At 34.1% G+C, this 24044-nt stretch overlaps 1 long non-coding RNA gene across 2 annotated transcripts in view; it reads right to left on the reverse strand.

Moving 5' to 3' along the window:
* The window catches only part of LOC131517046 (uncharacterized), a 140161-nt gene extending 118922 nt beyond the window's left edge, over window positions 1–21239 (reverse strand). For both annotated transcript variants that reach the window (XR_009264356.1, XR_009264357.1), the window contains exons 1-2: window positions 21093–21239; window positions 18208–18372 (exon numbers count right to left, since the gene is read on the reverse strand). This is a non-coding gene — a long non-coding RNA (uncharacterized LOC131517046). The remainder of the gene's footprint in view (window positions 1–18207; window positions 18373–21092) is intronic.
* Between the last annotated feature and the right edge of the window lie 2805 nt (window positions 21240–24044).

Consider the following 24044-nt stretch of genomic DNA (forward strand, 5'->3'; position numbering starts at 1 on the left):
ACCACTCAGCCAGAGTTCTTTCCACTTTTTTGTCATAATCTCAGTGGTCACCCAAGTTCTCATGCTATTTTTTATTGAGTTTTTCAATCCTTCTCTTCACTTTGTATTCTATTAGGAAGAGGTTATAGCCTCAAAAACAGTTTAGGCTCCGAGTCCCAATTAAGTCAAACAGCAAGAAATATACAGAAGGTTGACATAGGGTCCTGTCAACAACAGGGAAAAGTCTATTGGGGTAGGCAGTCACCACATAACATGAGCACCAAACAACTACTGGCTCCAAAAGATCTCCTTACCCAGGCCACCAGCAATTCTTATCATGTGAAGAGAGGTTTAGCAGGAAGAGAATAGATGATAAGAGAGTCAAAATGTAATAGCACCTTCTATGTACAAGGCACTGATCTCGGCACCTTCACAAAGATTATTTCCTTTATTGTCTGACCAATTGGAAAGGCAGATGGTCACTGCCATCCTTATTTTCCAGAAGAGAAAAGAAACACATAATTTCTAAGAAGCAGTAGTCAAAGGGCAAGTTTCACCTCAGGACTAACACACTGAGAAGGTCAGGGAAAAAACAGCCCCAATCGTAGGCACTAAGGGTCAGGTGAGAGGAAAGATAGAGATTAAAAATGCACAACCTTATGTAGGGTTTATTATAGTTACTAGAACCAAAGAGCAGCAAGAGTCCTTTCTAAACCTTCAATAAATCATCACTGATATTGAAGATATAGTTTTTAATAGTTAGAGATGCTCAAATAAAGACACAGATGCTGAAAGTTTCCAAGTGGACTCAAATCTCAGCATTGGCTAATTCAGGTAGAATGAAATCTGAGATTATGAAGATAATTTTTGACATCTCTATCAGTGCTTTAACAAAGCTATCAAATCCAGCTCTTAAAGGATCTTCAGTTCACTGCACTCATATGTTTTGGTGAGAAGTTTTGTTTCTTTGTTCCTGATGTAAACAACCAATTAAGAGTATTAAGATTTTCTGTGGGCCGTATATTCTTACTCTCACTAACTCAACCTTTTGATTTCCAAACATTCTTAAAAAAAATCCTATATTGTTTCATGTACTTGTGAAGGTTGTTACCAGAAACAAATTTCTTTCACTTAAAGAGCTTTCAGAATGATTATTCATAAAGAGAAAAGAAAGAACACTGTCTTACTCAGATGTGCATAATATTTAATTAGAAAACCATTCAGGTTCTCATTTTAACACTGTTTAAATATAAATCTTTATTATAAAATTTCAAAATACAAAATTCATGTTTTCTATTCTATTAAAATGTCTAAGAAAGAAAACTTCACCTAATAATTTTAAATCCTGTAAAATAAAATGTCAACAGATATATTAAAATTTAATCCTCCAATATTAGTATCTGACTCATTGTCTTTATATACTAACATTGTCGCTGTTAAATCACTATCTATCAAATATAGGAACAGAATGATACAACATGGGATGAGCCAGATATGATCAGATAACTTAATCTATGCAATTGTGAATCTCATATTAATGAGGGAATCCACGTCAGAAATTAGTAACAGGAGGTATCTTACAGATGGATGGTGATAAAAAATTCCAATTTAAAATGAAAGTAGCAGCAATGCAAATTAGTGCAAAGTGTAACTTTTGTTCACAAAAAATTAAGGTCAAATTGCACAGATTTGGAATTAAATGTATTAATTCCAGACATTGTCAGCAGTCAGTGTCTTAGAGAACTCCATCACTCATTTTTCTGAGTACTATGAAAATTGTCTTAGGCAAGTGCTATATTCTAAATGGTATTTTTTCAGTCCCTTCACCTTAACCTGTACACTTACATAGTCTTTCAAATTTATAATAATTTCAAAAAAATTTCAAATGAGACCTCCAATTGAAAAGTCTATTTTTAAAGAAAAGCATTTGGGAAATAAAGTTCAATGTCTGAAGAGCTGAAATATTCTGTGTGAATACCAGCCCTGGACTGAAGATTTTCACTGAGGAAGTAAGAGTTTCAAAGCATTTGGGACCAAAGGAAAAGAATATTTCTTCCCAAACATTTCCAGCTTAGAATATGGGGTGAGGAAACTGGAATTTTCAAAACTTGAAGAAAAAAAAAAGAGAGAGAAAACATTTTGGCTGATAAGATGCTCCTGAATAAAATATTATCTGAAACAAATGTTTAATTCAGAAAACACCTGCCAATGTAGATGTGCCCTTCAATAAATATGGCATCTCCATCCCCATTTAACATGTTTCTTAGCAATGAAATGTTGGCATTAAATTTAAACATAAGTGCAGTATAAAACAGGCATATAGCTATATCTTGTGGACATGGTGTTATAACAGCTAGACCAGGAATTTTCAATGTTTTGAAGTCACAACGTTTTTATATTAACACCATTTAGAGTCCCATAATTAAGTAGTAAGGTGTTTGATGATATATACAAGAGAATAATAATGTAATCACAGTGATACTAGTATGCTGTCAATAATTTATACAAAAGGAGTAATTGAAAATAAGGCTTATGATAATATTAAGACAACAAAGTTTGAGGATAAAGGCCATGAGCAATATAATAATACTTCCATTCCCCTTTTTATGTTTTTTTTCCTGAATCATATAAAATCTCTTCAAAACTGTTTTTACATATAAGTGGTAACACATACACTGTTTGTTTTCTAATGCCTCCTTGAATGCCCTTGAGACAAATGTATCTTTGTAGAACAGAGGCAATGAAATAATTTAGAGACCTGAATGGAAATGGATTCATTCTTTCATGGATTTACAAATTTTATCTTTCCTAAAAACTTAGTGTATAAAACAAAAATCTGTAATTTCCAATAAAAACATCCAATGGGTATTATACTTGCAAACCATGAAAACTGGCAGACACTATGCACCCTTAATTTGAAGGATAATGTAAAAAAGTCCTGAAACTGGAAAACTGCAATTGTCAAAATAAAGAAAACCAGATGCTATCTTGGTTGAAAGAAAGTTTCAAGGCAAAAGAATATCTTAATTACTATGATAGTTATTATACTATATCCTTCAGGTTTGAATTGGCTTGAGGGAAAAAATCTTTAGAATTTTTTCAAATATATATGTTTATAACCAGAAACCTGTGGTTTAAAAACTCACCCAAATGCTTACTGAAAAAAAAGAGATTTTTTTTCTTTGAAAATGTACATATAATGGAATACAATTAAGATTATTTTATTCAAGAACTACTATAATGAAGTATTTTGACTGAGATGTTTAAAGCTTTTCACTTGAAATATCTGTCTTATTTTTATATATCAGTTTATCAGACCAAGTATTTGATAATACAGTCCTCAAGTATATGACATATAGCTCGGGTAAAATTACATGGGAGAATGGGAAGGAAAACATGGAATTAGACCTCCGTGAGAATGAATATACTAAAATACAGAGGAAAGACCAGCCATAGTTTTGACTGACTATGTGTAAGGGGCCTTTTGTGCATACAGTGATTATGCAATGTCAGAAGGGAGAAAGGTGCTAAACATGGCAGTTCCAAAATTTTTTCATGTAAAAATAGGGTTTTCCTAATGTCTGACCCTTGAGTAGGGGATTATAGGCCTCACCTCACTCGTGAAATCTTTTAGATTAATACTTGTATCAATTCTTAACTAACTGAAAGCTATAATTCTAAAAATCAAAATCCATTCTAACAATATTCAGGGTTCATTATATTACTAAATTGATTTCTTGAACTTCATTCAAGAGAATTTAATTATTGACTATTTTAAAACACCTACATATACTTGTCCCTCAAGGACCAACTATTGTGGTGGCCTGAGGGATGCTTTTCCTCCTATTTTGTTATCATTTTACAACTAAAGTGCCACATATGAAAATTCTGACTTATTAATATCTGAAAGCACAATGAGGCTTGTAAAGCATATAACACATATATTTTAAATCATAATGGAAAGCTATATTAATTCATATTCACAATATACATACTCAAGAAAGGATGCTCAAAAGTTATTGGAACTTCTTATAATACAAAGTTATATAGAATTTTGAATAATTTATTTTAAAACAAATTGTTAAAATGCAAAATGTCATTCAACATTGGCTAATATCATTATTTCTTAAAAAATACACAAGAAGTTACTCTCACTTCCAAATACCATGGAGCAGTTTATACTAGATCAAGGATCTTGCTGAAGACAATTAGGAAAAGCTGGGTGACATAAAAAGACATAAGCTTGCAGGTACTGGAGAGTTGCTGACACAACCAAGGTTTGATGAACAAACCTTTGGAGAAAAAGGAATGTACCAAGATAAGCCCAATTTTTTAAATATTTCTTTTTCTATCATGGTATATGCAATTCTTGTCTTAGGGCAGGGAGATGAGAAAGCAGGTAGAGGCCAGCTTCTACCTGCTGAGAAGGCAAAAACTAAAGTTTTGTGCTATCAAGACAGGCAGATATCTGAGGACTCTAGAGTCCCCCCAGAAAGGAAGAATCTCTTCTCTTCACAGAAGTTACCAATAAATCTGCATTTTTCATTACACTAGGAGGCCACGTAGAATGCAAATATAAAGTAGGACAGAGTGCTGGCATTCTCATGGCCCTGGGAAACCTCTCAGTTGAAAACCTTGGAAAGCTATCTTTGGAAAGGGATGAATAAGAGGAAGATCAATCATTACAAAGACAGCAAATCAACCTCCAGTCAGCTCAATTCATCATTAGATTGGTATTTTCTATCCTTTTGTTACTTGCCAGAGGATGTGATACATCCTCTCTGGAATGAGATAACAGAAATCATTCCTACAATCAAACACATGTCTAGGATTCAATAAAAATTACAGTCGTATTGAAGAAAAATTATCAAAGGAACAAATAGACAACAGTAAAGAACCATAGGTGACACAAATATTAGAATTATGAGACATGGAATTTAAGACAAATAGATCAATATGTTCAAAAAACGAAACAAGCCAGAAAATCTTACCATGCGATGGGAACATATAAAAAGAATTAAAGGGGCGCCTGGGTGGCGCAGTCGGTTAAGCGTCCGACTTCAGCCAGGTCACGATCTCGCGGTCCGTGAGTTCGAGCCCCGCGTCAGGCTCTGGGCTGATGGCTCAGAGCCTGGAGCCTGTTTCCGATTCTGTGTCTCCCTCTCTCTCTGGCCCTCCCCCGTTCATGCTATGTCTCTCTCTGTCCCAAAAATAAAAAAAAAAAAAAAAAAAAAAAAGAATTAAATAAAAATTCTAGGCATAAAAATTTAGATTTAGATCTAAAAATTATATTAACTTAAATTTAGATTTCAAAGTATAGGCTTAACAATGGTTTGGAAAGAACTTAAGGAGGGTTCTTAGACCTGGAAGACACATCAGTAGAAAATATCCCAACTGAAGCATGGAGGATAAAATGAGTGGAAAGTACAGATAAGATCATAAGATACATGTGGGTTGTGGTTAGAAAGGTCTAACATATATGCAGTTTGAGTCTTTGAAAAGAAAAGAGGAAAAATGTGGTAAAGGCAATATTATAGCAATTATTACTAAAAATTTTTCAATACTGAGGAAAAACTGCAAAGACAAACCCAGGATGTCTTATAAACCCAAAGCAGGTAAATTCAAAGAATATCACACTGAGTTTCTTCAACATAAAACATGTAAAAATCATAGATAAAGAGTTTAACCCTAAGAGTACCCAATGGGTGAAAAATCCATTACTGTCAAAGAAGTGGAGGAAAAAAAGGAAACCAGATAGTAAGTGCTGAGAGGAAAATTTAAAAAAAAAACTATTAAATTAAAATTTTATACCCAGATGAGATATCCTTCAAAAAATGAGGCTGAAATAAAAATACAGAAACTAAGATTATTCAGAATAGTAGATACATGAAAGAGTAAAAGATTTCTTTGAGCAGAATGAAAATGAATCCAGAAGCAAAGAGAAAAATGCAAAGAATAAAGAGCAATGGAAAATGTATCTTTGTTTACACAAACATATACACATATCAAAAATGTGAAAAGAATCTATTTTGTCATTTAAAATATACTTAAAATTAAAATATTTGATGGAAATAAGACAAAAATCACAAAAATGGGTAAATGGAGATAAAGTGTTCTGTGTACTTTGCATGGTCTGGGAAGTAGTAAAAGTATAAATTTAAAACAGATGATCATAGAATAAAGATGTGAGTTATAAGCTATAGGGTAAACGATGTTTAAAAAGTTAGGTATAATTACCAAACTAGCCAGGAGTTTAGGGAGGTTGGACATAGATTGATAAAAATATTTGATTAGTGCAAAATAAGGAAAGAAAGAAAAGTAAAATGAAAATGATGAAGTAAGCAAGAAATAAATAGTATGATAGTAAATGTAAACTCAGGTGTGTCAGCAATTACATTAAACATAAATGGAATAAATATGCCATTTTAAAAACAAAAATATCTGATGATTAAAAAATAAAAAAGCCCAGCTCTATGCTATTAAAAATGTCCTTAAATTCACAAAATGGTTGATAAAGTAAAGGACAAAAACCATGTATCTTTACAAATACAAAGAAATAGAAAACTAGTGTGGCTATACTGACAGATAACAAGGTAGATGTTCAGGTACATAATCCTGCTAGAGATAAAGAGGAGCATTTTCTAATGATAAAAGGGTTAATACACTAGGAAAATACAGCAATTTTAAATTTATATACATCTGCTGACATTGCTGTAAAATATATGAAGCAAAATAAAGTGGACAGAAATATAAAATGCACAAAAGTCATAATGGGAGGTTTTAATACCTCTCTTAGTAATAATATAATAAACAGACAAAATAACAGTAAGGATATAGAAGAACTTAGCAAGAAAATAAATAGTCTGGACCTAACTGAATCATTTAGAACATTCTTTCAAGTACACATAGAATGTATAACAAAATAGATGCCATTTTTATCAAGGTTGGTGTATGTCCAACAAATTCTAGAGAGGTGAAATCATGGTGTATCCTCTGACTTTATTACTATTAGATTAGAAAACAACTTTTTAAAAAGATAAGTGAAAAGTCCACAGATTTTAGGAATTAAAAAGTACACTTTTAGGAACAGACTAAATGTCCTTAATTTGTTAATAGGTACCTATATAAAACCTATAGCACATATCATGTGTTGTAGTAAAACATACAAACTTCCCCTGCCCACACAAGACAAAGAAAGAAACAAAGATGTCCATTAGCACCTCTTGTGTTCAACATCTAGTCAGAGTGATAAGGAAGAAAAAGAAATAAGAGATATAAGGCTTAAAAATAGAGAGAAATATTATAGCATTTACAGATGACATAACTGTATAAAATCCAAAGTCTTCTATAGTAACACTAAAAAAAAATCAGAATTTTAAATGAATTAAGCAAGTGAACTACATAAATGGTCAATATAAAAATATAAATTGTATTTGTATAGACCATTGACAATTGCAAAATGAAATTCTAAAAATAGCAATAGCATCTCAACAATTTGCAATAGCATCTCAAAAAGCAAATGCCAAAGAAAAAAAAATCTAACAAAATATGTATAAGACCTCTACCCATAAAACTGCAGAATACTGAGAGAAATTAAAGAAGACTACTAGAATTTTAAAACTACTGAAACTTTATAAATATAAGACTATTAAAACTAAAAGAATTGAGAGAAACTAAATGAGACTATTAAAACTACCACGTTCATAAGAAGAATACAATGTTGAAAGCATAGCATTTCTCCTAAAAGTGATACATAGATTTGATGTTTTCCCAATCAAAAATCTAGCAAACATTTTTAAAGGTGTATATTGGCAACATAATTTTCAATTCAAAGGGATAAGAAAAAGAACAAAATCAAAGGATATACATTACTAGAAATGAAGACTCAATAAAAAGTACAATTAAGACAGTGTAGAGCACAAGGAAACTTAAAAAAAAAGAATCTAATGACAATCTACACATACACTTGGTTTATGAAAAAGGTGACAGTGAGCTGCAAAATTGAAAGATGTGTCTTTTCAATAAATGGCATTGGGCCAAATGAATATACAAAAGGAAAAAATTATAACCAATTCCTACCCTATAGAATATGCAAAAATAAATTCACATGATCCATAGATATAAAAATAAAGGTAAAAGTATAATTTCCCCCAAATAGGACCATACTGTCACATCCTTGTGGTAAAGACATCTGTAACAGGACACAAAATGTGCTAATCATAACGGAAAAGACTACATCAAAATTAAAAGATTATATTAATCCAAAGACATCAGTAAGAAAGTGAAAAAGGCAAACTTTAGACAGAAAAAATGGTTGGAAAGCTTTTACCTCACAAAATGACATATGTGTAGAATATACCAAGTACTGCAAAACCATAAGGAAAAAGGTTTAAAAAGAGAAAAGAAAAATGGGCAACCAATAGTTCATAATAGACAATATCCCATGGCCAGTAAACACAGGGAAAGTGGTCAAAACTTATCAGTTGTCAAAAGAGGACAAATTAAAATTACAATGTCATATCACTACCTACCCACCAAAATGGTTCACATTAAAAAGAGTATAACATCAAACTCTGAAAATACATCATACATTGCTGGTGCAATCATGAAATGGCACAATCACTTTGGAAAACTGGTCAAATCCACCACCGCTGAACATACCTTACTCAGTGTTTCTACTCCTAGATACCATATTTAACAGAAAAGTCCACTTATGTATCCAAAATACATATCAGAAGATCAATAGAAGCCAAAATTTGGAAACAACCATGTCCATCAAAGTAAAGATAAATGATTCTGGGGATATCCATGCAATGAAATGCTCTACAGCAATGAAAATAAATGAACTGCAATTACACCACATTTGTTTATAGCATGGGTACAAGAAAGTATATACCATATGTTACTACTAATAATAAAGGTCAACAACATAAAATCAACCCAAGCAAACAGGAATTAAGAAAGTGATTTCGTTGGGGGGTAGTGGTAAGATGGGACAAAAGTGAATTTCTTATATGCTAATAGTGTTCTATTCCTTTAAATCATTGGGGGTTACATGGATGTGTTCACTTTGTTCAAATATTCAATACTCCATACACTTACATCTGTGCATGTTTGAACATGTGTTTAACTTCAATGAAAATTTACTTGACACAAAACAAATAATTACATAGTAATGAAAATAGGCTTCAAAAGACATTTCTCCAAAGAAGACATACAAATGGCCAACAGACACATGAAAACATCATGTGAAACCAGACACATGCTCAACATCACTAATTATCAGGGAAATAGAAATCAAAACCACAATGAGATGTCACCTCACACAAGTCAGAATAGCTAAAATCAAAAACACAAGAAACAACACGTGTTGACAAAAATGTGGAGAAAGAGAAACCCTATGCGCTGTTGGTGCAAAGGCAAATTTGTGTAAAATAGTATGAAGGTTTCTCAAAAGTTTAAATAGAATTACCACTTGATCCAGTAATTCCACTACTGGGTATTTACCAAAAAGACCCAAAAAACACTATTTCAAAAAGATATGTGCACCCTGTGTGTGTGTGTGTGTGTGTGTGTACACATATGTATGTATGCACATATATATATAGACACATGTATATGCATACACATAATAGAATATTACTTAGCCATTAAAAAGGATGAAATTTTTTCATTTGCAAGAACATACATGGATCTAGAAGGTATAATGCTAAGTGAAATAAGTCAAAGACAAATACCATATAATTTTATTCATGTGTAGAATTTAAGAAACAAAACAAACAACCAAAGGAAAAAGAGACAAACGAAAGACAGACTCTGAGCTATAGAGAACAAACTGATGGTTACCAGAGGGGAGGTGGGGAGGGTATGAATAAAATAGGTGAAGGGGATTAAAAGCACACATTGTGTTGAGCACTGAGTAATGTATAGAATTGTTGAATCACTATGTTGTAGGGCTGAAACTGATACAATACTGTATTTAATTATACTGGAATAAAATAAGAGAGAAAAAAGCTTTGCCTTTTCATGTTCTCTACTGACTTGTTATACCAATAAAGAAATTGTACCATAGCTGTGGGTTCTATATTGGCTTCATGAAGACTTCGGTCTTCAGATTTACTAATGACAAAAAGAAGTTAAGGACTTTTACTTATAAATACCTTATAACAATAACTCCATGTGAAAGGCACTATGAAGTTCCATGCAATGCTTATACCTTAGAATTTCACATGCTTGTACTTTTTCCCTTAAAATATAAAAAATTATATTTAGAAGTAATTATCTTATTGTATCATGGCTACATAACTACCAAGTGAGTAGGAGGTAATACCATTATCCCATCTAACAAGTGAGGCAGAATGAACCAAAAATACAGCCCAAACCCATCTACTAAAAAGGGTTTTTACTAAAAGAGAACTGATTGATTCAGTACTTATTTTGTGAACTGCAAACTCAAACATCCAATTTCTCCTTTGACCTAATCTACCAGACACAGACTCCACCAGTCATTTTTCAGAAACTAGCTTTTATAATATCACCTTCAGTGGAGAAGTCCATGAACGCTTGTTCCAGACACAAAATGCTTTGGACAGCTGTCCACATTTCTCTCCACACCTTTCTTTTCAAGACTCCCTCAATTCTTCTGATTATATCAGATAGACAGCCTGACTGACATGCTAATCGGCATTCAACACCTTACGTAGCTCTACTCTCTCCCACTAAGAGGGCAGCTAAATTTCCTTTAAAGAGAGAGAATGTGTCCCCTGATCCAGAATTCTGACAGCGGCATCAGTGGGAGTGAGAGGTAGACTGCTTCTTTTTCTTAAAGGAAATGAAGATTGTTACATCCACATTAAACTTCCACGCAACATATATGAAAGTAGTAACAATGCCTCAAAAGATCTGGTGGGTGTCCTGACGACAGTACATCTCATCCTCCTCAAAACAAAAGAGTTATTTCTGATGTGATTTATGGGACCAATTTGTCTTACCTCACCAGAATCATGTTAGTCTATCTGATTATGTTCCAGGCTATCTCTAGGGATCAACTTCTTTAGTGGGTAGTTAATTCTAGGAGTGGCCTACATCTATGAATCTAGCCTCTAAAATTCTCCAGTTTGTCTCAAACTGGTTTATATTGCCTTGTACTCAGGAAAGGGGCTCTCATTCTCTCACAGTTAGGTGGACCAAGTCATTAAAATAAGCGTTTATTCCTCCCCCCCCGACCCCCGCCCAATTATAGGCACCAAACCCTACATGGAAACATGATTTCATTCAATGTGATAGCTATCGTGAAATCCACGCTGGAAAATTTAACCAAATTCACTTCTCCTAATTTCAATCCCAGTATGTTCTTTCAAAATTGTCTGAATTATATGATGTTAGCAAAGAACATCAGCAATGAAACATGAATTATAATTGACAGTATGCTAGCCCAGTAGCTAGTATGCTAGACAGTAGCTAGTATGGAGCTTGAGAACTTCAGTTACCAGGTCTTCTTGGTTTCAGTTTCCCATCTCTACCCCTGTAAGGTCCACATGTTCCCTAAACAAATCTCCTTAAAATTCACGTTGCTGATGTTCTTAGAAAAGCAGTATCTTCTGGTGTACTTTCAGAATCGAGTCCAAAATTCACAGCTGACGATAATAATGGGCTAACTTCCCTCATTCTCTCATCTTTGCCTATCATGATTATCTATTTCCATTACCTACTCTTAGATCCATCAGCTATTCCGTTCAAATGGAGGAAAATCTTTTCATTTACACACACACACACACACACACACACACACACACACACACACACATTTTCTTCTAGGACATAACCAGTTGATTTGAGGGAAATAGACAATATGCAAAGAGCTAACGTTATTTAAATATTCAACACTATCATTTTAAAATGCTAGGATTCCATACAGGCTAATTATTTAAGATAAAGAATAAAATATTCAGGAGATACTTTACTTAAAATTGAAATGGAACTCAAGTTATTCTGCTGTCAGCTATTATGAGGTTTCAACATTGTGAAAATTATTAGATTCTGGATTTGTTACTATAAAGAGGAAGGACTAGTCTTTAAGTTAATGAATGAATGTTGCAGGTTTCAAATTCTTATACTTTCAATTTTTATTCACAAAACCTATTGCCAGAAACAATATTTTATTAACTACTGAATAGTATTATTATCTTTCCTCCCAGGATTTATTTACAGCATATCATTAGTGACACAAACACCTTTATGTACCCAAAATATTTTTCTATATACAACCAACTGGAAGAATTAATTATTTATTAGTATTTAGATCCTGAATTTCTTTAAATGGCCTTTGAAAGATATTTCAAAGTCCTCCAAGACCATTATAAAGTACTAGGGGTAAATTCATGTTTGTCATCCAAATTCCTTACTGGTTTTCAATGAACTTCTCACTTACCTGGATACTATGGGTTTGCACATTCTGTGAGCCTTGAATATTGATTTTCACTTAAAAATTTTAAAGAGATGATCTGGATTGTAAGTAACATAAACTCTGTGGGTATTTAAAATTGAAGAGAGCTAAGAAGAGTTGCTTTTAGAAAGAGCAAAGAGGACAAGTGAACAATTTAAAAATGGAATGAATGGAATTTAAAAATGCAAATGAGTGAATCATATTTTTCACAGAAGCCAGATGTCCACTTGCTTCCATGTTACAAATCAGTATAAAGGCTTATTTGTAAGGCAAGGTTTACGCAATAAAAACAAAATGATGTATTTAGAAAAACAGTCTATTGATCCATCTGGTTTCAAGGTCTATGTAAGAAAGAAAAAAAGATGGCATTTTTGTTAACTTCACCTCAATTATCAAGATCAGAGTTGTTAATTTTCCTTCAAAAGGCCAGCAGATATGCACTACTTTGTATGCAAAATTTCTCTGTGTGTACTTACTGAGCATTTTCTGTAAAGAGATATTTCCTAAAAGATTAAGAACCACTGCCCTTCCAGCCCAAACATCTCCATTTTAAAATCACATTGTTTGCAACTTCATTTGGTTAGATATTAAGACACGAGTGTGGTATTTTAAGAAGTCAAATATCCTGCAAGTAAAATTTTTTCTTGAAATAGTCCACTTTGGTAAGTGGATCAGAAATTAATATACTTGGGAAACAGGAAGAAGTAGAAATGACAAAAGCACCTAAACATCAATTAAAGATAATCATTTTGTTAAGATAATCATTTAGCCTTGGAAATGATAATACAAAAATCACCTAGGACAGACAAAAAGAAATATTAAAAATTACACTACTACTTCAAGTATATTTACATTTATTTGGCTGAGGGTTTGGGCATTTGCATTAACATAATCAGTTACACATATTTGATCAAGTCCACCAAAAAAATAAATAAACTGAGAATTGAGAAATTTACTCAAACTGTTGAGTCAATGGATTTAACACTATCATATCACTTGAAAATTTGTGAATGGGAGGGGCATAAGGAGAATAGAAACCTATGCATCCCTCGGATGCCTAAAATCACTCAAAGTTAGCCAAAGTATATAATACAGATGCTATTTCTTGCATTTTTATTTGAATGTTCTCTTGGAAATTTCTACTTCAAATCCCTTACTATACTACCATAACCACTATTTCACACCTCTATTTTTTAAAAGGGCTACACAGAAGAGAGGGAATGGAGATTTATCAGTTATTGAGAAAATGGAGGTGGAAGACAACCAACACCTACCAGTAAGGCTCTTTGACACCCACATCCATATAATCCACCAGAGACTGTTATTTGATCAAAAATAAGTATATTTTCTGGCTTATTTCACTAGATTTAATACAATCTTTGCTATATTTTTTAAAAAAAATTTTAACGTTTATTTATTATTGAGAGAGAAAGAGAGAGAGAGAGAACACTAGCAGGGGAGGGGCAGAGAGAAATGAAGACACAGAATCCGAAGCAGACTCCAGGCTCTGAGCTGTCAGCCCAGAGCCCGACGTGGGGCTTGAACTCAGGAGCCTTGAGTTTCAGCCTGAGCTGAATTCTGACGCTCAATCTACTGAACCACTTAGCCGCCCCTCAACCTTTGCTTTACATAAATAGAACTTGCCTAACTAAACAGAATTTTTAAACAAGGGTTGTGGCTAAATAACACAACTTAAACAGTGTACAGTTTCTAAGATTTTCTTTTGGAGTTATTAGACCAATCCATTTTTACCTTCTGTACCTAAATACAACTTTATTACAATCCGAGAAATATAATGCATTTAATATAAGGCCAGGGAGTTATAGAAGCTACTTAAAATAAGAAACCTAAGTTTCACCTAACTTTTACAGTAACTAAGGCAGGTATTTTATACAGGGAACAATAGCTCAGGAATACATCTCTCAGTGGAGTTGTTAATATCTATTCCTATGGTATACAAAAGATGCATTCATTCTTCATTAGCTCTTTTTGGTAAGGACACAATATTATTTGCTCAGGAAATGAACCAGAAGTCGTTATTTGATCTTATTATTTTCTGAAATCACCAGGCCAAGTCATATGACTTGGACTCATAATGTAGGAGATCACCTAAGGCCTTGCTTCTCACAGTGTGAACCACAGACCAGCAGCATTAGCATAACCTTTGAGCGTGTTCAAAATGCAAATGTTCCCACCCACCCTAGGCCTACTGAATCAGTATCTTCAATTTGACAAGATCCTCAGGTGATTCATATACAGATTAAATTTGAGAAGCACAGGTCTAGATTAGAGGTTCTTCAAGTGTGATCCTCAACCAGCAACATCAGCCTCACCTGTGAGTTGGTAAAAAAACGATAATTCATCAATCCAACTCTAGGCCTACTGTACTTTAACAGGTTCTCCAGGTGGTCCTTATGCACATTATAGTTCGAGAAACACTGACCTAGATCATTAAATTCTGATTTTGTTGGAAATATTTTCTCTGTACCAAGCCCTCCTGCTACCTGCTTCTTTTTCACACCTACTAGAAAGACAATCCTTCTAACACAATCCTTTCTATTCTATAATAGAAAGGTGGGGGGGGGGGCGGGAAAGCTTGTATATTTGGCTGTTCTTGGAAAGCCCTAGAATCCCATCAAACATTTACAACAATTTGAGGGTAGGTTTCCCTATTTGAGTTTGTTATTATGCCAGCATCATTCCTATTATCTCAACAGATACCATGAACGTCTCCTGGCCACATTCACTTATGTTTACTTTCTCACACATGAGCACGCACATGCACACAAGCACACCATTCAAAAAAACGGAGGTACTGATTATGTAGTAAGTAGTCATATTAGTTACATATTTCCCCTTAAGTAGTTACTGTCTTCCCCTTAAGAGAAGAAAGAACACCCAATACCAGAACAAATTGGCAAAAGCAGAACTTCACAATCATGCACATTTTTTAGAGCCACAAAAAAACAATGTGTTAAAGCCAATGGCCTCCTAAACAGTACAGATTAAGTCAGTTCTCCTGTGGCCATCTTTGGTCTCTTGGCAAGAAACCGAGGTAGTCCCATTTTTGCCATCAATCTAGTTCAGTGATCACCTTCTCTATGAAGCCTTCCAGTCTCTCCGGGGCAAAATTAGAAGCCCCTCCTCTGACTTCCCATAGACATGTTGGTGTGCATTTATCAGAACCCTTGTTTTGTTGTGTTGTTAACTTTGGTTTACTGCCTCAATCGCCAGACTATGAATATATTAAAGGTCTGGAACTTTATCTTACTCTCTGAATAACTGATAGGAAGGATGGTCAGGCTCTTCAGTTAGTTCTCCATAAATATCTCTGATGGAACAAATGAGTAAATGAATGAAACTATCATGGTAAAAAGAATATATCCTTTCAAAGCATAAGAGCTCTAACAACAATGGAAACATCAGGCATCTGAAATAATTACAAATCTTGCATTCCTTCTTATGTTAAGAGTGCTAGAATCTTGTTTGTTTTGTGCCCATGTAGTCCCTAAACAGTTTAAATGACTTGCCCAGATTTATATAGCATGATATTAAAAAATCAGTCAAATATCTTTTTGGTTTTTCCATTGGCCAACACTGTTACTTCAAAGACCGTGAATGAACCCAATTATGTGCCTTTCACGCTTAAATAATTATGAAAATTATATTGCATTTCACCTGAGCCATCACATTACTTGTTACATATTTTAGAACTGTAAAACATGTTTTTCATTCTGCATCATCACTTGTAAGTCTCAAAGTTCTTACTATTGGAAATAGATTTTCTCCTGTCTGCTTTAGGGTAACATTGAAACACTTCCAGATCTCATTTCACCTTAAAAGTCCTCTTCCTTTTTCAATACCTGTGCTTGACTCCCCTTAATGTTAAAGTTGTGTGCACACACTAGTGAGACAGAAGACAACTTAACACTGCTTGGGAGGATTTCTTTCTTATGCTTTGGTCCCAAACAAGTACATGTGATATTGGATGACCTTCTGCTCCAGACTTCAGCCACTTACACAGTGGCTTCCTTTTCTTAGATGTAGCAAAGAAGAGTTTAGGCCTCAAACCTTTGAAGTGGAGCATCAGTAATTTACCATATGAGCAATGAACAATCCCAAAGATCTCTGGGGCCAGAAAATCAACATTATTAACAGTACTATGCTCTTACCCCAAAATTACCCTCATCCACACTTTAGCTTTCCAAATGTATTTTAGTTACAGAAGGCTAGTCAAGTGCCATATTTGAAGAAGTGAAGATAAACAGGGATACAAGAAAAGGACAAAAGTGGTCGCAGTAAAGAAAATAATATAAACAAACACCTTATGAATATAACCTATCATACGCTTATTTACTTGGTTTCTTACTGAGAACATTTGTATAATTCTCTTGTACAGGTGATAAAATCAGTTCATGAAACACCATTCCCGGGACTAGAAAAATTTTTCAGGGCAAATATATTCAAAATGTGCTCACTGAGCTAAAAGAAATGCAGACTGTGTGTGTGTGTGTGTGTGTGTGTGTGTGTGTGTGTGTGCGCGCGCGCGCGCGCGTGTGTTCTGCCAACTAAATATGTGATTTTGAGATACTTCAAGGGAAAATATATTATTTCTGTATGTCTTCCCCACCTACATACTACAAAATGACTACATAGATGTCATGTCAAAGCCATAATAATTTCTTAACTACATGGAGGGAGATATGAAAAGAGCGAATACTGAAAGATGTCTTAAGCCTCAGGGCTGTCAAATACTGATTTATAGTAAATTTCTACCAAAACAAGTCTGAAGTAAACAGATATTAATTTTGCATTAAAAATATCTTATTCATTCAGATCATGGCAAAGATAATTTGTAAAATGAGAGACCTAGAATATATAATCCTATACATCTTTGATTCCATGGAATGTATTAATGATTATTCAGATTCTTACCCAAAGTGAAACAATGACACTATAATACAGGAGGAAAACAAGTTTCTGTAACATTGTGAATAACAGTGCCATTGTAATACCTGAATTTATTTTGCTTTAAATACAAATATTAACTTATTCTTGTTGTTTGTAAAAACACCATAAGAAGAAAAAAATGGAAAAAAAAACCTTAATGGATAACTAAAGAGCTCTGTGTGATAAATTCAATTCAGGTTTAATTTGGAACAGAAATCTTTTAATGTGTATTTGGTTAAGGATATGTGATCTGGTCACAAACAATGAATGGCCTGGGATGTAAGACACAGCTGTGAGTTTTAAAACTACAACTTAGAGAATTTTAATGTCTTAAATTTATCACTGTCTATGATTTTACAATAGTCCCATAATCTACTTTAATAATAGCACATGCTTTTTATTATTTTGTGAAGTCTCAACCCCACCCTTCAAGGAAATCAGATTTCAGAAGTTCTCAAACAAGTCAAAACCCTCCAACGTGAAATTTATAATCAAAGACTCAGCCCAAAAATACATGTAAATTCTGTTCAAGTAAAGTATCTCTCTCTCTCTCTTAAATGTTCTCACATATCAAATCACTGCATTCATCCCTATGTATTATTTCTGCTATAAAAATATCAGTGTGCTTTTGGAAAGGTTTTTACTCTTACAAAATTATTGAGATGTCTACCTGAAAATCAATGGTAGGTTTGGTGACATAATTACTCTAATTCTCAAAAGCCAGGCATTCATAAATGTGGAGCTATGTCTTTTCCTGGTGGTAAAGTTCAGGATTTGCTAATTGGTACAATCAGAGAGCAATAGTTTCAAGGCTGCTGCAGCAGTATGCTTACCTAAATTGATGCACAAGCTAGGTCCATGACGAGAAGCACTCATTTACCCATAAAAACTGAGAAATGATATTGCCCAGTAATCAATTTGCGTAGGCAGTTGTTCATAGATGTGTCTCTGATCCATGCACTAAAAAGCAGAGCCATGTAGTATCTTATTTCTTCACCCTCCAAAGGAAAAGTCAGAAAACAAATCACAGAGAAGGGACTCAGAAAACACAAGAGCTGTATCTTCAGCCCACATAAGCTTATTATATGGTTGTACAGTTATAAGAATTATATCAGTAAAGCACCTAAATAGACATTTCACTTGAAAGTAAGAAAATATAGAGCCCTATAATAAAAATAAAGACTTTGCAAGCCAGTGTTAGTTTCCTGTTTCCAAGTTCATGAAAGAGATTATAAATAGCATGTACTTTTTAACATGCACAGTCTATAGCTTTCAAAAATAATATTAGATAGAGTATACAATACATTTATTTAGTTATTGCTTACAGCAAGATAAATATCTGTCATTTTATCTATACTTCTACCCATAACTAGAAACTATGACAACCCCCCTTCACTGTATTTGTATTATTAAAGATTTTGTAAGGCTACCATAGCTATATTTACATATGTACAACTTGAGGTGCATGGGAAAAAGCAAGTAATCAAGAGCTTCAATTTGGTGTCTTAAGAATTGTCCTCTATTCTTATTATCCTGCGATTGTGTTCAGAGCTCGAGAATTTAAAATGGGGGAAAAAACACCCTCATATAGCAATCACCATTTTTCCTGTAATCAAGTCCATACTTCTTTTCATATTCTTTCACTGGATTGCTTTTCTCTGTTTATTGTTGTTGCTAAACAAGGTGAGAGTTTAGACGACATTTTTCAGTGATGATTTCTTTTGCAATAACAAAATCTTAAATGCAGTCTCTCTTTTCCTCCTGCTATATGCTATCAAATTCATCTTTGTATGGAAGGCACAAACTAAAATGAGTAAATTGCCCTTAGTAGGTAGTACTCTTTTCCAGACACTAGGAAGTAAATTGTCAAAGAGTTACATAGGGTTTTAGCCGCATGATTCCCATTGACTTTAATGGGAGTTGCACGGAAAACACCCCATGCAAAGCTTAGAAAAGTAGGGGTTAGTTTTCCTTATGATCTCCACTATATTTTATACCCTCTAGCCCCGAACATTCTCTCTTCACATACCTCTCTGTTCTCCCCTTTCCCTGTCCTACCCCTAAATGGATATAAATCTAAGGTCATTTCATTTAGCTATCTGTGTACATAGCTACTCAACATACTCCGCCCCTAACACCATATCCAAGTCTCGCAGTTAAACATCTCTTTCTCCAACCCCCAACTCCAAACCACCCAATGTCCAGTTTACATGGATAGCTAGAGAAAAATGTGTTTTTCATGTTTTTAAGGATTAATATAATATTAACAATATTTTTTAAATTTGTACTGTTTCAAGTGATATCAAAATTGCCTAAATTAGATTCTTTCCTCCATCTTAAAAAGTGCCTATGTAGTATTACCACTTTCACTATTATTTACATTTAAAGTAGCTTTAGTATTTTCTGAAAGTTCCCTTAAAGCAAAAATCTATAAGCTACTGGGAAATACACGAGGCATTGTAAGGCAGTTATCATAGCCACTTAAGTAGCAGTTAGCTGAAGTGTTTCATAGCACAACTAGTGAACAACATAATAGATACCATGATGTTAGATACTGGCAGAATGGGTACAAGTTTCTATCATGTCTGGGGAATGAAGGACAGTCTTGTCTCTGTGATAGAGACAGCAATACCACAATTGCCTTATGTCACTCTTATATAATACATTGCAACACACACACACACACACACACACACACACACACACACCCCTATGGGATTGTTCTAATTCCCTAGCAAGTTTTGATTGTGGAGAGAGCCAAACTAGGCTAGCTTTGAGCTAGATTTTTATGAGTGTTTGGTTCTGTATAGAATGCACAAAAGGCCCAATCTTCGTGCCTACCACTTTTTTCATTACTGTGGCATTAATTACAAAGTAAGATGCCAAGTAATTGGCAAGGGGAACACTACTTGCTTATTTATCGGATACCTTTATCCTATGCCCCTGGCTTCTCTCCTTTACTGCACTTTTATAATAGATTACCAGAGTAGCAATGTAAAGAGTAAAGGGTCTTTCCTTTGCACATTTATAACCCAACTTACCTTGAATTCTTTGTCTTATTTCAAATCACACCAGTAAGAAACGGTTTGCACTTAGCCACATATTAATCAACACACAATATAAACACATACAATCCTAAAACAAAGCAGAGTATGTTCTGCTAAAAGCAACTGGTTTACTACCAAAAATCTTTCCAGTTCATTCTTACACCTATGGATTCATTATTTCTAGGAAACACTGTGGGAGTGTGCCATAAAATATCAGACAAACAGCGAACATCCTGAAATCTTCTCAACACAGAGTACCTCAAAAACATACAAGAACATACTTTTTCTCAATTTGTTGTCTTATTTGTCCCCAGTTATCATCAATTACTACTGTTCTGTCTCTGTGTTGATCATGACAAAAGATATGTTTTTCATAAAATAACACGTTTGGACATAACGAGAACGTCGGTTCCCATCTTTCCCGTTGCCGCATAGCACGTCTCGTGCTGTACAGGCGCAGTTGGCTGTCCAAGGACCCTGATGCCAAATTGCGGAGGATATTCTTGTCGCAGTGACAAATTGCTTGCTGGTGGGCTGTGCAGAGTGTTGTTCTGGCAGCATCAGAGTTGTCTACGTGTCTGTCACTTGGTTAGGCTGCTTCAATGCTAGGTGATTTCATCCCCACCCCCCCTCCCCTCTCCTTTTCCTTCAATGCAATTTTTCAGACTTACCTTCGCTTCCCAGTGAGTGGGGGCTTAACTTTCACTTGACAATGAGCCTATGGAAAAGCCTCCCAAGCTCTCCGTACAGGTATCTGTAGGGTGAGAGAAGGATTTTTTTCACTGTGCCATACTTGTTTTCCATACAAACCTACAGGCTGCCATTACAGCCACCCACATCCCTGTTGGCAACGCACTTATGCAGTGAGCGCCTTAATGAATCCAGACAAAACTGCACAGCATTCCTGACACACAAGAAAATCATGCATTTTAATGGTATTGCAGGGTAATTTATTTCTTCAGTCTGTAAAATGTTGATGGTCAATGTTATTTGATAACATTTCAGCAAAAAGATTATTTTGCTTTTGATTTGACGCTTATTTTTAAAACTAAAAAGATTTTTTTTAATTCCTTACATTAAGTATATTTCTTCAGCGAGGATCTGCTTTAAAAACAAAAAAGGGCAGAAATGTAAACGAGTAGACAATATTCAGTAAACAAATTAGCTTGTAAACATACTGCAGGCAATCCCAAGTGTCTGTTGACTACCTATGAAGGTATATAATTTAATGCCTCCAGATAATTTGTGGGTAAAGTCTAACCGGTTGACATTTTGAGATAAATAATAAATAATACTCCTATTTCATTACAGAGTTTATAATTAAGTATAAACGTAAAGGCATTTAAAAAAACTATAACTACAGGAGATACAGTATTGTAAGATTGTTTTGTATAACTGAAAAGGATAATGTAATGATGTAGGAGGCCTTTTTTATTCTATGGAATGACAGATTTTTTTTTCCATGAAACATATTCTGCAGCAAGGGGCTATTATTTAAGACTCGAGGATGTATAAAAGAAGCTAATGGATTTTTCACAAAGGATAATATACAATGAAATAATTCTAAAAGGAAACGAAGGAGCTTTTAATCTTGTGTAAGAAAATGTTTGTTTTTGCTCTTCTCATATATAAGTGTATTTGTTAGTTTTATTGTTAAAACTGTAGCCTTGAATCAAGTAGATGTAACATTCTTCTAAATACTTTAATATGGAGATATTTGATAAGATTTTTCCCCAAGAAATAGACAAATGGAGATCTACCGAAGATCTCACATACATCAATTACAAGTAGTAATAATAAACCTGCAAGTAGGGGAATTTGGAGGAAGACTAAAATACATTTTAAGTTTCAACTCTCAGGACTAATAGAGGTAAAATTTTCAGTTTGAAGTGATATTTAAGTTAGCTTGTTTTTATCACGACTCTTGATAGAACTTAAGCAGCCCTGTGCACTACATGGGTATTTCCAAACTAAACTTATCAAATTATCTTTCCCAGACACTTTTATGTTTTGTTTTATTCTCCAAAACCTGGCAGCACAAATGTTCTAGGCTTTATCACTTAGAAGCATCCAGTATGAGGCTATTGATCCTAAAATTGCTGGGGTTTTCTAAGAAGGCTGCTTGTTGGATCTGCACTGTTTTCACTGAAGTGGTTAAAGCTTTGTTTGTTTGTTTTGTTCTGAATGGCTCTTAATGGATTAAGCTTTAGGCTTTCACCAAAGCAGTAACTGATTGTAAAAGTAGCAAGGAATAAACTAACCACAGGGTGTATGTGTGTGTGCATGTGTGCATGCGTGTGCTGCCAGAGCACAGTAAATTATGATCTATAAATTCTGAAGCTAGTAAAAATGTATGTTAAACAAAATATTTCTTACTATATATCTTTGATAAGCCTATCCTGTGTAAATTGCTATGAATTACATTAGCCAATACCTACAATGGATTATCTCTATTTAATCAAGTAATTGAATTAAACTATATAATGACCCATAGCTCTTGAGAGAGATATTAATTACAACTGCAAGATCACATCTTACTATGAAATTAACATGCCATTGTGTTTTGATCCTAGAGCAGCTTTTCATAATTTTACCAATAATATTCAAGATGGTGATTCCAAGTTATATAAACCTTTAAAGCTATTACTAGAACTTTAAGTAATATATGCACTTGTCTTCATAATATTATGCTGTGGTTCTGGACTTGTATAATTAGGTTTCAGCTTGAGTGTGATATTAAGTAGAGGATTAATAACTTGATGAGTAAAGAAACACCCATATTTGGAGAAACAGATAGAAATGCATGAACTTATACGACTATTTTATACAGTGCCAGCTCCTCTCTAAGACAAGGACCTTATTCAAGGTCTCGTTACCGATGCATGGTGATTCGAAGAGCTAAATACTCAACTCAAAAAATAAAATTACATTGTACAACTCTTTCAACGGGTGTGATAGACAACGCACTACAGATTATGTTCAAGTCACTCCTCCAGTTCTTCAGGAATGGCACACACTGCCACTCTTGAGTACCCCCTAGCCATTGCAAATAGAGGGTGATTCCATCAGGCAGAGTATGACTAACTGCTCTTGGATTTGCTGGGGAATATTTTTTTTTTCCAATGGGCAACTCATGAAAATCTAGAAGAAATGGACTAAAATAAAATGGCTTCTGCTTCAGTTTCAAATAACCCAAGATTCTTTAGTCAAAGTCTACCAAAATGACAGTCCTTTGGCAAATTTTCAACATGGCTGTTCCAGAGAGATGCAACACTGCATCTGGGCCTCTCTGAATGTCATACTTGGAATATTGCATTTTGGAAGTCTACCATGTTAGAAAGAATGAAGTAATACCTTAGATATGGAATTAAAAACCCTCCATTCTACCTCTAGAATCTCTCAGATATGAATATTATATTTCATACTTACACATATAAGTGCAAATGAACAGTTTGTTTCACTTCTTACAACATTAGCTCACTTCACTACATCTCATATATAAAAGAACAGCAAAAAGTTCTCTTTCTCATAAATACCACACACAAAAGATCTAAAATCTTGGAGGAAGTTTCTAATTTCCATCTCCTACTTGTAATAAATGCAATGAATTGAATTGAATTGAA

Source organism: Neofelis nebulosa, chromosome 7 (genome assembly GCF_028018385.1).
Source record: "Neofelis nebulosa isolate mNeoNeb1 chromosome 7, mNeoNeb1.pri, whole genome shotgun sequence".
Classification (NCBI taxonomy): Eukaryota; Metazoa; Chordata; class Mammalia; order Carnivora; family Felidae; genus Neofelis; species Neofelis nebulosa.